Source organism: Mesocricetus auratus, unplaced genomic scaffold (genome assembly GCF_017639785.1).
Source record: "Mesocricetus auratus isolate SY011 unplaced genomic scaffold, BCM_Maur_2.0 Super-Scaffold_100010, whole genome shotgun sequence".
In the NCBI taxonomy this organism is placed as follows: Eukaryota; Metazoa; Chordata; class Mammalia; order Rodentia; family Cricetidae; genus Mesocricetus; species Mesocricetus auratus.
In genome coordinates, this window is record NW_024429194.1 from 18,405,425 (window position 1) to 18,418,094 (window position 12,670).

Below are 12,670 nucleotides of genomic sequence, written 5' to 3' on the forward strand. Positions count from 1 at the left end.
TGTTACAGTCCATCATCAAAAGAAATCAGAGAAGGAACCAAGAGGCAGGAGCTGAACTCAGCTGTAATTTGATTTTTCATTTCCTTTAAAAATATTTACTGTAGTTTTGCTTTTAGGTATGTGTGCAAAGAATTACAGGAGGTCACAAGCCACCTGACATGAGCACTGGAAACCAAACTTTGGTCCTCTAGAAGAACATCATGCAATCTTAGTACCCAAGCCACCTCTCCAGACTGTTTTTCATTCTTCAGTAGAGGTTCCTTCTTCTCAAATGACTCTCGATTGCTCCATGACGACAAAAACACTTATCAACCAATGCAGTGACCCTACGTTCATTGCTAATGCATACAAATGCAATTAATTTTGTCTGTTAGTCATATATATGGGAACTTTCTGAATTCAATGAATGTCCTGGAATTAAAAAAATAGACTCTGGGATTTGGGTATAGAAGGACATGTCATCAACAGGCAGGCGGTCTCATTTCTTCCTGTCTGGTGTGTTTACATTTTATTCATTTCCTTCTCTTGACTTATTGCTATGGCTTTGCCTTCTACCAGCATGTTAATTTGCAGCCAACCTGTCACACTCATTCTATATACCTCACATTCCATCTTTCTCAGTAAGTTTAATCTGGACATAGGGACTTGATAGGTGCTTTTACCTGATTAAGTTTCTTCTGAGAATTTCGCTTCTCACCACCAGTGGGTGCTGAATACTGTCAAGGCTTTGCCCATCGGTTGATCGGCCACCTGCTATTTCATCTTTATTCTTGCAATATTAATGCACTGTAGTGGTTGTTAAAATCCCCTTCCAATTTCTCCCCACTCTCCTTACCTTTTTCCTTACAACTTCATGTGAATTAAAATAAAACAAAACACTGATCTGTTTTGTTCCAGAAGTATGTGCATGGGTAAAGACCATCACTAAAAACTGTTTTTTTTCCCTTTCCTAATGGCTATCAGTTGCCAATAGCTCCTCATTGAAGGACAGAACCTCATGAGCCCTCATTGACCCATGCTGGGATTTCAGATCTTGTACAGGTCTTTGTATAGAGAAGCCTTCCCGCCAGCCTGGTTCTAGAGCCGCATCAGTCCCAAATAAACACACAGGAGGCTATATTAATTATGAAGCTGTTGGCCTTGTTTGTTTCTTACTGGCTAGCTCTAACTTAAGTATTTATCCCATAATTGTTAATCTAAGTATTTCTCTTACCGGAGAAGTTTCCGGGCTTCTTATCCCTATGGCGGTTACATCTTGATTCCCTGTGTTTCTCCTGCCCAGAGTCCTCCTCGTTTCCTAGTCCCACCTATCTTGCTTCACTATTGGCCAACAGTGCTTTATTGTCATATGCACAGGACTTCCCCAACAGGTCTTGTGCACACAGTCACGGCTGCTGTGGGTTCATGTGTGCAGTGGTCCTGTTGCAGCCAGCAAATCATGCTTTACTGCAGATGTCCACTATCTCAGGCTCTCACAATCTTTCTCTCCTCCTTTCCTTTATGATCCCTGAGTCTTGAGGGGATAGAGGTGTTGTAAAACTGTCCTATGTCCCCATAACAGGGCACTCCACAGTCTCTTAATTAATTGTGGGTCTCTGTATTTATTGTCAATGCTGTAAAAAGAAGTGTCTCTGGTAAGGGATGGAGGCACACTATCTGTGAGTATAAATATAGGAACTTGGGGGGGGCAGTTTATCACTGTATCCATAGAGTATAATAATGATATTAGGTTCTTCCCTAAAACTTAGGACCTAGCAAGTCATGAATTTTGGCCCAGTTAATGTACCAAATCTTATGGAGGGGAGCTTTAAATTCAATAGAAAAATCTTGAACCAGCTTTGCACTCCTGCAGTATCTCTTACTTGATCAGTGCATTGAGCAATAAATGTATATGTATATATATGTATATGTATATGTATATGTATGTATAATCAGAAGAGGGTGTTGAATCCCCTGGAGCTAGAATTGCAGTAGTTATGAGTCACCCAGACCCTGGAAACCAAACTCAGGTCCTCTGTATAGGCTATATTTACTCTAAACCTTCCCCCAGTATTTTTTTTAACTTTTTCTTGTATCAGGGTAATGTTAGCTTCATATATTGAATTGTTTTCTCCTATTTGTTTTCTGTTTAAGACTGTATAGAATTGTCATTGATCCATAGTTCAATTTTTAGTAGAATTTTTGAGTATGAAATTACGAATTTAGCTTCCTTAATATGTATGGACTGTTCAAACAATCTAGTTCATACTGGGTGAATTGTAGCGAGCCTCTGGCTTTATTTTCTGTTCAGATGGTTTGTGGAGTTCAAGCCGACAGATTTATGTAGAGTTATTCATGGTGTGCCTTCAGGATCCCTCTGAGGTCTTTAGGATCTGTAATTTCATGAATGGTATTGATTTTTGCCTTCCCTTTCTTCCCCTTTGTGGGTATGGCTAAATTTGTCAGTGTTGTTTGTCTCACCCATTTGTGTCACTGATTTTCTTTATTGTTTAGTATTTTCAACAACAAGAACTTCTAGTCTCATCTTTATTGTTTTTTTTCCTTGCTTTAATTTCTCTCTTCTTTTTAGGTTCTTTAGGTAGGAATTAATTTTTTTGTTTGACACATTTCTTAGCACTACTGTGTACCCAAGTCCTACAAATTTTTATGTGTTGTATTTTCATTTTCTTTGATTATTTTTTAAGTTTCTCTTAAGATTTTCTCTGTGACTTGTGTGTTTAAATTTTGTAAATCTGTGTGTGTATAGAGGGGGGAGAGATGAATTACTGGTTTTTTGGCTTGACTTTGCTGTGGTTGGATCATACACTTTCTATGATTTTTACTCTTTGGAATTTGTTGAATTTATCTTATGGTTCAAGATACAATCTGTTTTGATTTGTGTTTCATTAGCACTTTAAACTATCCTCTCTGCTGCTTGTGGGTGTTCTTTTGTAGATTGTTCTATGAATTATTGGGAGAGGGACTGAAGTCTTCAACTGTAACTGGGCTGGTCTACTTCTTTCTGTTCTATAGTTTTACTTATTTATTTTTATTGTGTGTGTATGTGTGGGGGAGGGGATACTCGTGTCGTAGCATATGTGTTGAGTCAGAGGAGAACTTGGGGAAGTTGGTTCTATTTCTTCCATTGTTCTGGGGGCCCTGGGGTTGAACTTAGATGGCCAGGCTTGTGCAGCAAGTTCCTTTACCTACTGAGCTAAATTGCCAGCTCCATCAGTTGTGTGTGGCAACTCTGTTGTATGGTATAAGCACATTCGGAGAAGCTGAATGGTTGCGGCCTGCTGTTTGGTATTTTAAATCCAAGATGGAAATTCCTTTCTATTGGTATCTTTAGACTATTTACATTTAGTGTAATTATGGCTGTGTTAGGATGTATGTGTTGGGATGTATGCATGCTATTTTCCTTTCTGCATTGTTTGTTGTATTTGTATTTCTCACAGTGTGCTTGAACATTTTTTATAATTCCATTTTTGCTTCTTTTCAATCAACCAAGTAAATGTAAATTCAGGGTAAGAATATGAATTACATGTTAGCATTTGCATTTTCTCACAGGTGAATTTTCCTCTGTGGTCTGCTCAGCACCTTAAAGTGCTTTGGGTATAGAGCAGGAAATGTGGTGGCTCATTTGGTGACAAGAAGTTTTCAGAGAAGTGGAGAGAGTCTTTAAGTAGTCTTCCCCTGGGGAGGTCTCTGCTCCCTACACGCTCAGATCTGCACAGCCTGCTGTCCTCGGGGCACTGATGGTTTGCACACTTCATTGTTGGTCAGGGTCCACTTTGCTTTGTGTTTTAGGATTTAGATTTTCTTGCAGCTTTGTTTTGAACAGGAATTGGTTTTGATGACTTTGTCCCCCAAATTCCTAGAAGTAGGAGATTCAGATCCATTGCTTTGCTTCTCCCTCAGGATAGAGCTGAGAATTTTGTTTGGTGTTGTTTATTTTTATAAAATACCGAGGAAACATGAGATTTGAGTGAGGCTGGAAAAAAAAAGAGAACACAGAAGACCTGATCTGAGACACCCACTGATCTGGATTTTACTGTAGGCAGTGGGGGCTCAGCTGCGCCAAGGACCCTCAGCAGCCATGGAGACGGATTTGGACTTGTCCCGCTGTGGGACCTGGAGGAGCAGGTTGATCAGAATTGCTCCTGGTGTGTGAACCCCCTTGCACTAGCACTCCAGGTGTGTGAACCCTTGCACTAGCACTCCAGATGTGTGAACCCCTTCACTAGCACTCCAGGTGTGTGAACCCTTGCACTAGCACTCCAGATGTGTGAACCCCTTCACTAGCACTCCAGGTGTGTGAACCCCTTCACTAGCACTCCAGGTGTGTGAACCCTTCACTAGCACTCCAGATGTGTGAACCCCTTCACTAGCACCCCAGGTATGTGAACCCCTTCACTAGCACTCCAGGTATGTGAACCCCTTCACTAGCACCCCAGGTGTGTGAACCCCTTCACTAGCACCCCAGGTGTGTGAACCCCTTCACTAGCACTCCAGGTGTGTGAACCCCTTCACTAGCACCCCAGGTGTGTGAATCCCTTCACTAGCACTCCAGGTATGTGAACCCCTTCACTAGCACCCCAGGTGTGTGAACCCCTTCACTAGCACCCCAGGTGTGTGAACCCCTTCACTAGCACTCAGGTGTGTGAACCCCTTCACTAGCACTCCAGGTGTGTGAACCCTTCACTAGCATTCCAGATGTGTGAACACCTTGCACTAGTACTCCAGGTGTGTGAACCCCTTCACTAGCACTCCAGGTGTGTGAACCCTTCACTAGCACTCCAGGTATGTGAACCCCTTCACTAGCACCCCAGGTGTGTGAACCCCTTCACTAGCACGCCAGGTGTGTGAACCCCTTCACTAGCACTCCAGGTGTGTGAACACCTTGCACTAGTACTCCAGGTGTGTGAACCCCTTCACTAGCACTCAGGTGTGTGAACCCCTTCACTAGCACTCCAGGTGTGTGAACCCTTCACTAGCATTCCAGATGTGTGAACACCTTGCACTAGTACTCCAGGTGTGTGAACCCCTTCACTAGCACTCAGGTATGTGAACCCCTTCACTAGCACTCCAGGTGTGTGAACCCCTTCACTAGCACTCCAGGTGTGTGAACCCCTTCACTAGCACTCCAGGTGTGTGAACCCTTCACTAGCATTCCAGATGTGTGAACACCTTGCACTAGTACTCCAGGTGTGTGAACCCCTTCACTAGCACTCAGGTGTGTGAACCCCTTGCACTAGCACTCCAGATGTGTCAGAATGGATGAGCGTCTCATAACTAGGAAGCCCTGGGTGGAGAATGAGTGATCCTGACAGTCAGGACACACTTACACTCAGCAACTGAAGCAAGAGTGGCTCAAGAGACTGACAGTGGTTCTCCGTTGCTGTGGCTTGAAGCTTCCTGTGTTAAGACTGAATCCCCAAAGTTACGCATTAATACTGTCTGCGGGTAGCAGGAGGGTATGCCCCCGTGGAAGCATTACTGGCTTCCTGAAAAGAGGAAGAGAGAGCTAACCAGCACATTTGCTGTCTCACCATGCACCAACTCTGCCTGCCTACCCCAGAAGCTGAGTAGGACTTGGACTTCCTAGCCTCCAGAATCACAAGCCAAATGAGCTTTTCTTCTCTATAAATGACCTCGTTACAGGTATTTTGTTATAGCTGCAGAACATGGACTAAGACCATCCCACGTACTTTAGGATGCTCCATTAAGACCAGCAAGGACCAGGGGCCTCTCCCTACCTGCCCTGGGTGATGAGCTCATCTCTCCTCTCTGCATTGCTCTTCGGCCAGCCTACTTCTCTGCTTCCTCATGGAATCTGTTCTCTCATCTCTTGCTTAGGGGTCACATGCCACCGCCTCCCCCACCCCTGCCGCTGACTCCGGAATCACATCCTTTTGGCTTCAGTTCTTGCAGCCAACAAGAGCAGCCTCTGTTCCCCCAAGCCCCTAGAGGACCCTGCTTGGCCCAGCTCATCCTTTTGATAGAGGCCACCCATGCCTGGGCTCTTGGCAGCTAAGTGGCTATCCAGAGTTCCCCTCCCTCCAATCAGCAGAGTGGGAGCAGCAGAGATGGCTGTGTGGAGACTGTCCACACAGAGAAGGAAGACATGGGGACAGAGAGAGGTCTTCTAATCCCCCCTCACCTTGAGAATTCCTCAAAGTGGACAGTGGGAGGATTGGGTCTGGAGGTCAGCGGGACTGTCCAACTAGTAGAAATTCGCAATTCCTTCCAACTCCTTAGCCTTGTCTGCTTTTGTTTAATCTGTGAATTGCTGGGTCAGTTCCAATATGATAAAGAGTCACATTTGTTAATCTTGGCATCCTAACAACGATTTTAAAATCCGAACAAAGCGGAGGGAGCAGCCGTTTTAAAGTTGTAAGGCCAAGCAGGGAACGTCTGTAAGGCGAAGCATGGAGCAGAGCCACTCTGGGCTGTGTGAATCTTTCACCCAACCATGGAGGAAGGTGGGGAATCTTCCATCCGTTTGAACAAGAAAAGGTAAGCAACTTGCACCAGCACGAGCTGCTCTTATGCCCAGGCCCTGTCTGGAGCATCCTGCCCCCACAGGCAGAATGCACACAGCACAGGTGCTCTGGCCTTATTTTCGTCAGGTCGATATGAAGCTAGAGTCCTTCCCACTCGACCACCTGGGTTGCATGGAGTCCACAGGGACCATGTAGCTCAGCGGTGGGTGCTAGCCTTATCAGGATTTCTTCTCACCTCTGGACATCTGCGTAGCCCCGAGCACTGGCAGCAAACATTCAGAGGTTCATTTCAAACTCGGCCCCTCCTTGTCCACTCACTTTTGAAACAGCCCTGTGGGTTGGCTTTTGGTGTTCACCATCCCTTCCTCACAGATATCGGTTCTGTTTCCTTGTGCCGTGGATCTCATCAGACCACAAAGCCATCTCTGCTCATTCTTTGGAGGGATGCACGGAGGCCTTGCCAGAGCCTAGAGAGTGTGCGTGACCCCAGGACCACAACCATCTGTGTTCTAAGAACATTCCACCCGGCTGCCCTTTCTGCTTTCTTCAGAGTCATCGTCAAGGTTCCCGTTTGGCCGTGGCCTCTCAAGATGTCAACGTGTCAAGAGCGTTTTCTGTGCTGCTCCTTGTACTGTGTCAGCCTGGCCATGTTTAGCACTCTCCTGACGTCTGTTCTCAGTGGAAGTGTCGAATACGCATTTGTTAAAATGTTCTGTGTTGTAAGCTGAGATCCAGCTCAGAGAAGACGAGGAGCAGGAATTCAGGAGGAACTTTATCCAGCAGCAATGGCAGGGTTGACATTGACGGCCTCTGGGTGTCATGTTCTTCCAGTGTCACTGGCGGCTGCATGTGCTGCTCCCAGCCGCTATTTAGAGGGGGAAACCCTGCACCAGCTCTGCCACCCAATGCCAAAGAAGTGGAGCCATCCCCAGCAGGAGCCCCAAGGCTCCCTACAACTCCTTCTCCTCCCTTCCACCAGAGCTTCAAGAATCACGGCCGCCACAGGTTGCTCAGACGGGAAAGCCATGGCCAGCATGAAGGCTTGCACACGAGAGTCCTCAGTACTCACAAAAGTCGGGTTGAGGTGGTGCAAGTCCACACCCAGCACCCAGGCCTGGGGAGGCAGAGACAGGCAGATCTTTGTGGCAAGCCAGCTTCGCTGAATTGATGAGGTTCTTAAAAACTAAGGCAGTGGCGATGGCTCATGGGAAAGGCGATTGTCTTCATGTTTGATGACCTGAGCTTAACACTACTTGATGGAAGGAAAGAACCGCCTCCTGCAGGCCTCCACATGTGTGCCATGGTACACAAGTAGTAAATGTAATTAAAAGTAAGTAAGTAAATGGAGTGGAGATAGAAGACACCAACTGCATAGACACATGCATATACAAACACACATACATAAACACACATGCGCATACACATATAAACATGTGCAGCTCCACATATACACACACAAACATGTGTACACACACAAACATGGATGCACATATAAACATGTACACACACACTTGCCCATTCGCCATAGGTGGCAGGCCATGGAGGCCGATGTGGAAGTCCCTGTACTGCTCTTATTTCAAGGCACCTCAGGAGCAGGGGCCGGACCCCACGAAGCTCCCTGCGAGACGTTCCTTCCAGTCACTCAGCAGTCAGTCTGGGCAGCCTGTGCCCAACCTTATGGAGATCATCTTGAGATGGGCACCTCCTGTCACGCCCTCAGACCCCCCAAGCCCCCCAAGTCCCTGCACTCATCCCAAGCCTCTGCCGGCTTCACACCACCAGCCTGTCCCACAGCCCTTCATTCCTGCTCCCCCTCCCTAAGGACCCCCACTCCCTGCACCCTACATCTCATAGGGATGGTGCTCCTCAAACCCAGAGATCGTCCCACATGTGCCTTGGCCCACGCTGCCTCATCCCTCATCTCTCTGGCCTCTGCTGGCCGCCCTATAGTCATCCGGGACGTTGCGGTTCACCACAGCAGCCTCACCTCTGGGTCTTGCTGCATGGGTGGCGGCCACCCTTCAGTGTCCTTGCTCTGTGTCACCATCTGGCCTGAGGACACACTAGGCGATGTCAGGATTTGAAACCCTTTCTTTCCTGTAGCACATTCACCTCAGCTCTGTGTGTAACCACCCCCAACACAACCTGAACATCACACAGAGATCTCTGACCACACCCCACAGCCAGCCCCTGGGTCATCGCCAACTCCTTCATCTTCACCGTCTTACAGATACGCCCTCACGTGGGCCACGTCTCTAGACACAACAGCAATGGAGGCAGCCGGCCACAAACTAAGACTGCTGAAACCGTAAGCCAAGGTAAGTATTTTCTTTCAAGCTGTTTCCCCTCTTTTTGTTGGTTTGCTTGTCTGTTCATGTTTTTTGTCACGGTGAGTGAAATGAACATACTTTGTTTCCTAGGCCCAGGTCTGCTGACACTGTCTTTAGACACACATTAGCATTTGTTGGCTTCTAGAAATTTCTACGGCTAGCGATGTATGGAGAAGCAAATGTATGTCTCTCATCCTTTCTCGTCCCTTTAGAGTGACAAGAAGTTCGCTTCTGCAACCCACTGGGCTTTCTGACGTAGAGATGAGAACGGCAACGACAGGACTGTGCGGGCCTCTTTATTGTTCCTGGGTGTGGGACATTACACACAGCGCGTGGCAGTCACTTAGCTGGTAAAATATCTCAATAAATAAACAAATAAGCAACATATACACTGAACAGGGAATATAAAAGAATGGCTAGCTGAGCAGGCCATGAAGAAATAAAGAGCAGGAGTGTGCCAGCAAGAATTCCAGGCTTCCTCGAAACAGCCAGGGAGGTCTGGGGTGGGAGGGGTCTTGGGTTCTTGTTCTGAGAGCCTTGGTCCAGTTTAAACAGGTTCTACAAGAATGCATGTCGGTTTTATTTAAAAATATACATTTAAAAAGGCACTTAGAGGGAAATACAATCCAATATATCCTTACAAATGCACTCTTGTATCTAGAGCTTTCCACAAAGATCCCCCCCAAACCAAAACCCAGGAGGATAATCCAACGATGAGGACACAAAAGTCACTGGCAGGCGGGAAGGCTGGTGCCCATCCCATGGGGCACGTCTGAGAGATGTGAACCTGGGTCTGCTGTCCTGTGGTTGCTGCCCCCTCCGAACACTCAGCTGGGGCACGGGGGCTCGAGGAGCCACGAGGCTGTCCAGGTGCCGGAAGTCAGAGCCGCGGATGTATCCATCCCACTTCCATCTGAGATGTGCAGGCAGGTCTGCAAGGGAAGGAGAGGGGAGACGGTGGATCATTGGCCTCTGGGGAAGTACGGCCTTTCTCCGAGGGAACCTGGGGCTGCAGGTAGGGAGAGCTAGCTAGGTCTCATCTGTACCACTCTCAACTTCTCCCCTGCGGGGCCAGACCTCAGAGTTCCCAGGCCCTGCAGCCCACTGAGCACAGCACCGCATCTTCTCAGGGCCACACGCTGGCTCCTGAGAGAGACACCAGAGCAGACTTCCAGGGTGAGGGAGGCCAGAGCTAGGAGGGATGGGGTGAGGATGCAGGAAAATATACAGCTCCTGGGGAGAGCCATCCACCACAGAGTTCTCTTTGCAAGTTCTTGGGAATCTATACTAATACTTTGGAAATAACTATAGATTCACAAGTCCTATGAGCAGTTCAACCCATTTCCCCCTAAGCATAAACTGATACCACAGCTTCAACATCTGGATAGGCCCATAGCTCATGTACATGCCTTCGTGCATAGTGTGGGACATATATGTGTGTCCAGGATGGGTGGAGAAAACTGTATGTCGTGTGTGTCGTGTAGTGTGTGTGTGTGTGTGTGTGTGTGTGTGTGTGTGTATGATGTGTGTGATACTGTATGTGTGGTGTGTGATGTATATATAGTGTGTGTGGTGTGGTGGTGTGTAATGTGTATGTATAGTGTATCTGTGATGTGTGATGTATAGATAGTATATGTGTGGTGTGTGTACAGTGTGTCTGTGGTATGTGATATGTGTATATAGTGTTTGTGGTGTGTAAAATGTGTGTATGGTATGTGTGTGGCATGTGATGTATGTATATAGTGTGTGTGTGTGGTGTGTATAGTATGTGATGTATGTATGTATGTATATATATAGCATGTATGATATGATATAAGTTATGTATGCATGGTGTGTGTGTGTGGTATGTGAGGTGTGTATAGTATATGTGTGGTGTGTAATGTGCGTATATAGCATATGCATGATGTTGCTTAGTATGAATAGAGTGGGTATGTGTGACATACATGTTCAGTGAGGTGTGTAGTGTATATTGTGTTGTGTTTCTTGTTCCCTCGGCTGTCATTGAGAGATACAACTTTCCCACCACTACAAGGCCACACAACTGATTTTTAAGTCATGTGAACCAGTGAGATGGAGCCAAAGGGGCCTGATGCTAACACCAGCCTGCAAACCCTACTCTGACTGTGATCTGATGCTAACACCAGCCTACAAACCCTACTCTGACTGTGACCTGATGCCAACACCAGCCTACAAACCCTACTCTGACTGTGATCTGATGCCAACACCAGCCTACAAACCCTACTCTGACTGTGATCTGGGATAGGAACCTTCTGGGGTCACCTAGCACAGCTGCTCCTGATGTCACTTCCTGCAGCATTCAGATCAAATGTCATGCTCATGTACACACACCCATGACCTGTGAGGCAACATACTTACACACAAATATGTGTGCATACATGTATGCACACTCATGCCTTAAACACACAGGGTGCTCTGTGAAGAAACAGCCTCCCTTAGCAAAGGCTGATCTGGAACCAAACTGCCTAGAAGGGGGGGGGGCATGTCAGTAGGTGACAAGGCAGATTGACAGGGAAAAGGGCACCTGTGCTACATGGATGTCCTAGTCCTGGAGGAGTCAGGTGGTTTTGACAACAGATCTCCATCACTCATCTGTGCCCATCTTGAGCTCACTGAAAATGTGCAGAGAGCTGGTTAGACACTGGTCTGAGAATCAGAAGGAGAGGGGTGACCATTTAGTTCAAGGTTACATTACATTACTGCCGCGTGGTCCAGAGAGTGAGGAGAAATATTAGCACATAAGGGATCAGTATCCCGATGAAAATACCGTCCAGGTGAGTGATGAAGCCACGAAGGATGGGAACATTTAGGTCTGAGCCACACCCCAGGGCTGCAGCCACACTCCAGGGATGCAGCCACACCCCAGGAATGCAGACACACTACAGGGCTGCAGCTACACTTCAGGGCTACAGCTACACTTCAGGGCTGCAGCCACACACCCCCCCAGGGATGCAGCCACACCCCAGGAATGCAGACACACTCTAGGGGTGCAGCTACACTTCAGGGCTGCAGCCACACTCCAGGGGTGCAGCCACACTCCAGGGCTGCAGCCACACTCCAGGGATGCAGCCACACACCCCAGGGCTGCAGCCGCAGCAGGGCTGCATCTGGCTTGTTACTGGCTGTCCAGGGCAGCTCACCACACTACTACACCTGCACTGATTGGTGTGCACAGGTCTCAGACTTTCAGCCAAACTGTTCCCAAGACCTGAGCTCTGTGAGGGGTTTTTCAAAGCTCCCGAATACTTTCCCCTGGAATTAGCACAACAATCTGGAAAGTCTAAAAGTTTCCCTAAAATTAGGCACAGACAGACAGACAGGCAGACTGACTGACTGACAGACAGGCGTGTGTATGTGTGTGTGTGTGTGTGTGTGTGTGTGTGTGTGTGTGTGTGCTTGCTTGCTCCTTCTTCCTCCCTCCCTCCTCCTTTATTTTTCAAGTTCAGAGTACTCCAAATATTTAAGCCTTTTTAAGTGGTCCCGGGCAGAGAGTCAAAGGCTGTTCTATTGGCGAATGTGGTTATAATTAGATAATTAATGGGGGGGAGCTAAATGGAAGCCTTCCTCAGTGGGAGGAAATAATTACAACAGCGTTTGATATCTGAGCTGAGCCAGCCCACCAGGGGAAGCACAGGGTAGTCCGTGAAAAGCACAGAATGGCAGGGGCTGTCCCAATAGGGTAGGGTTTGGGGTTGGCTTCATCTGCCAGAGGGTCCTGGGGCTCAGGCAGAAGCAAGTGGCAGGTTCATTAGTCTTCTTGACTGAGAGCCTCCCAGCCTAACCCCCTTGATGTCACCTTGACCCCCACATGTCTGTAGACATGGGCAAATGAAAAAC

General features: G+C 47.4%; 1 protein-coding gene and 1 long non-coding RNA gene across 2 annotated transcripts in view; one reads left to right on the top strand and one right to left on the bottom strand.

Annotated features, from left to right (window-relative positions):
• The first annotated feature begins 1,307 nt into the window (after positions 1–1,307).
• LOC106022138 lies at positions 1,308–9,275 on the top strand. The gene is made up of 3 exons (XR_001197178.3): positions 1,308–7,815; positions 8,716–8,803; positions 9,028–9,275. It is a non-coding gene; the product is annotated as an uncharacterized LOC106022138 (long non-coding RNA).
• Twist2 (twist family bHLH transcription factor 2) overlaps positions 9,096–12,670 on the bottom strand; it is a 47,970-nt gene continuing 44,395 nt past the window's right edge. Inside the window, exon 2 of the mRNA XM_013122113.3 lies at positions 9,096–9,747. The gene's annotated coding sequence lies outside the window, so the exon portion shown is untranslated. The remainder of the gene's footprint in view (positions 9,748–12,670) is intronic.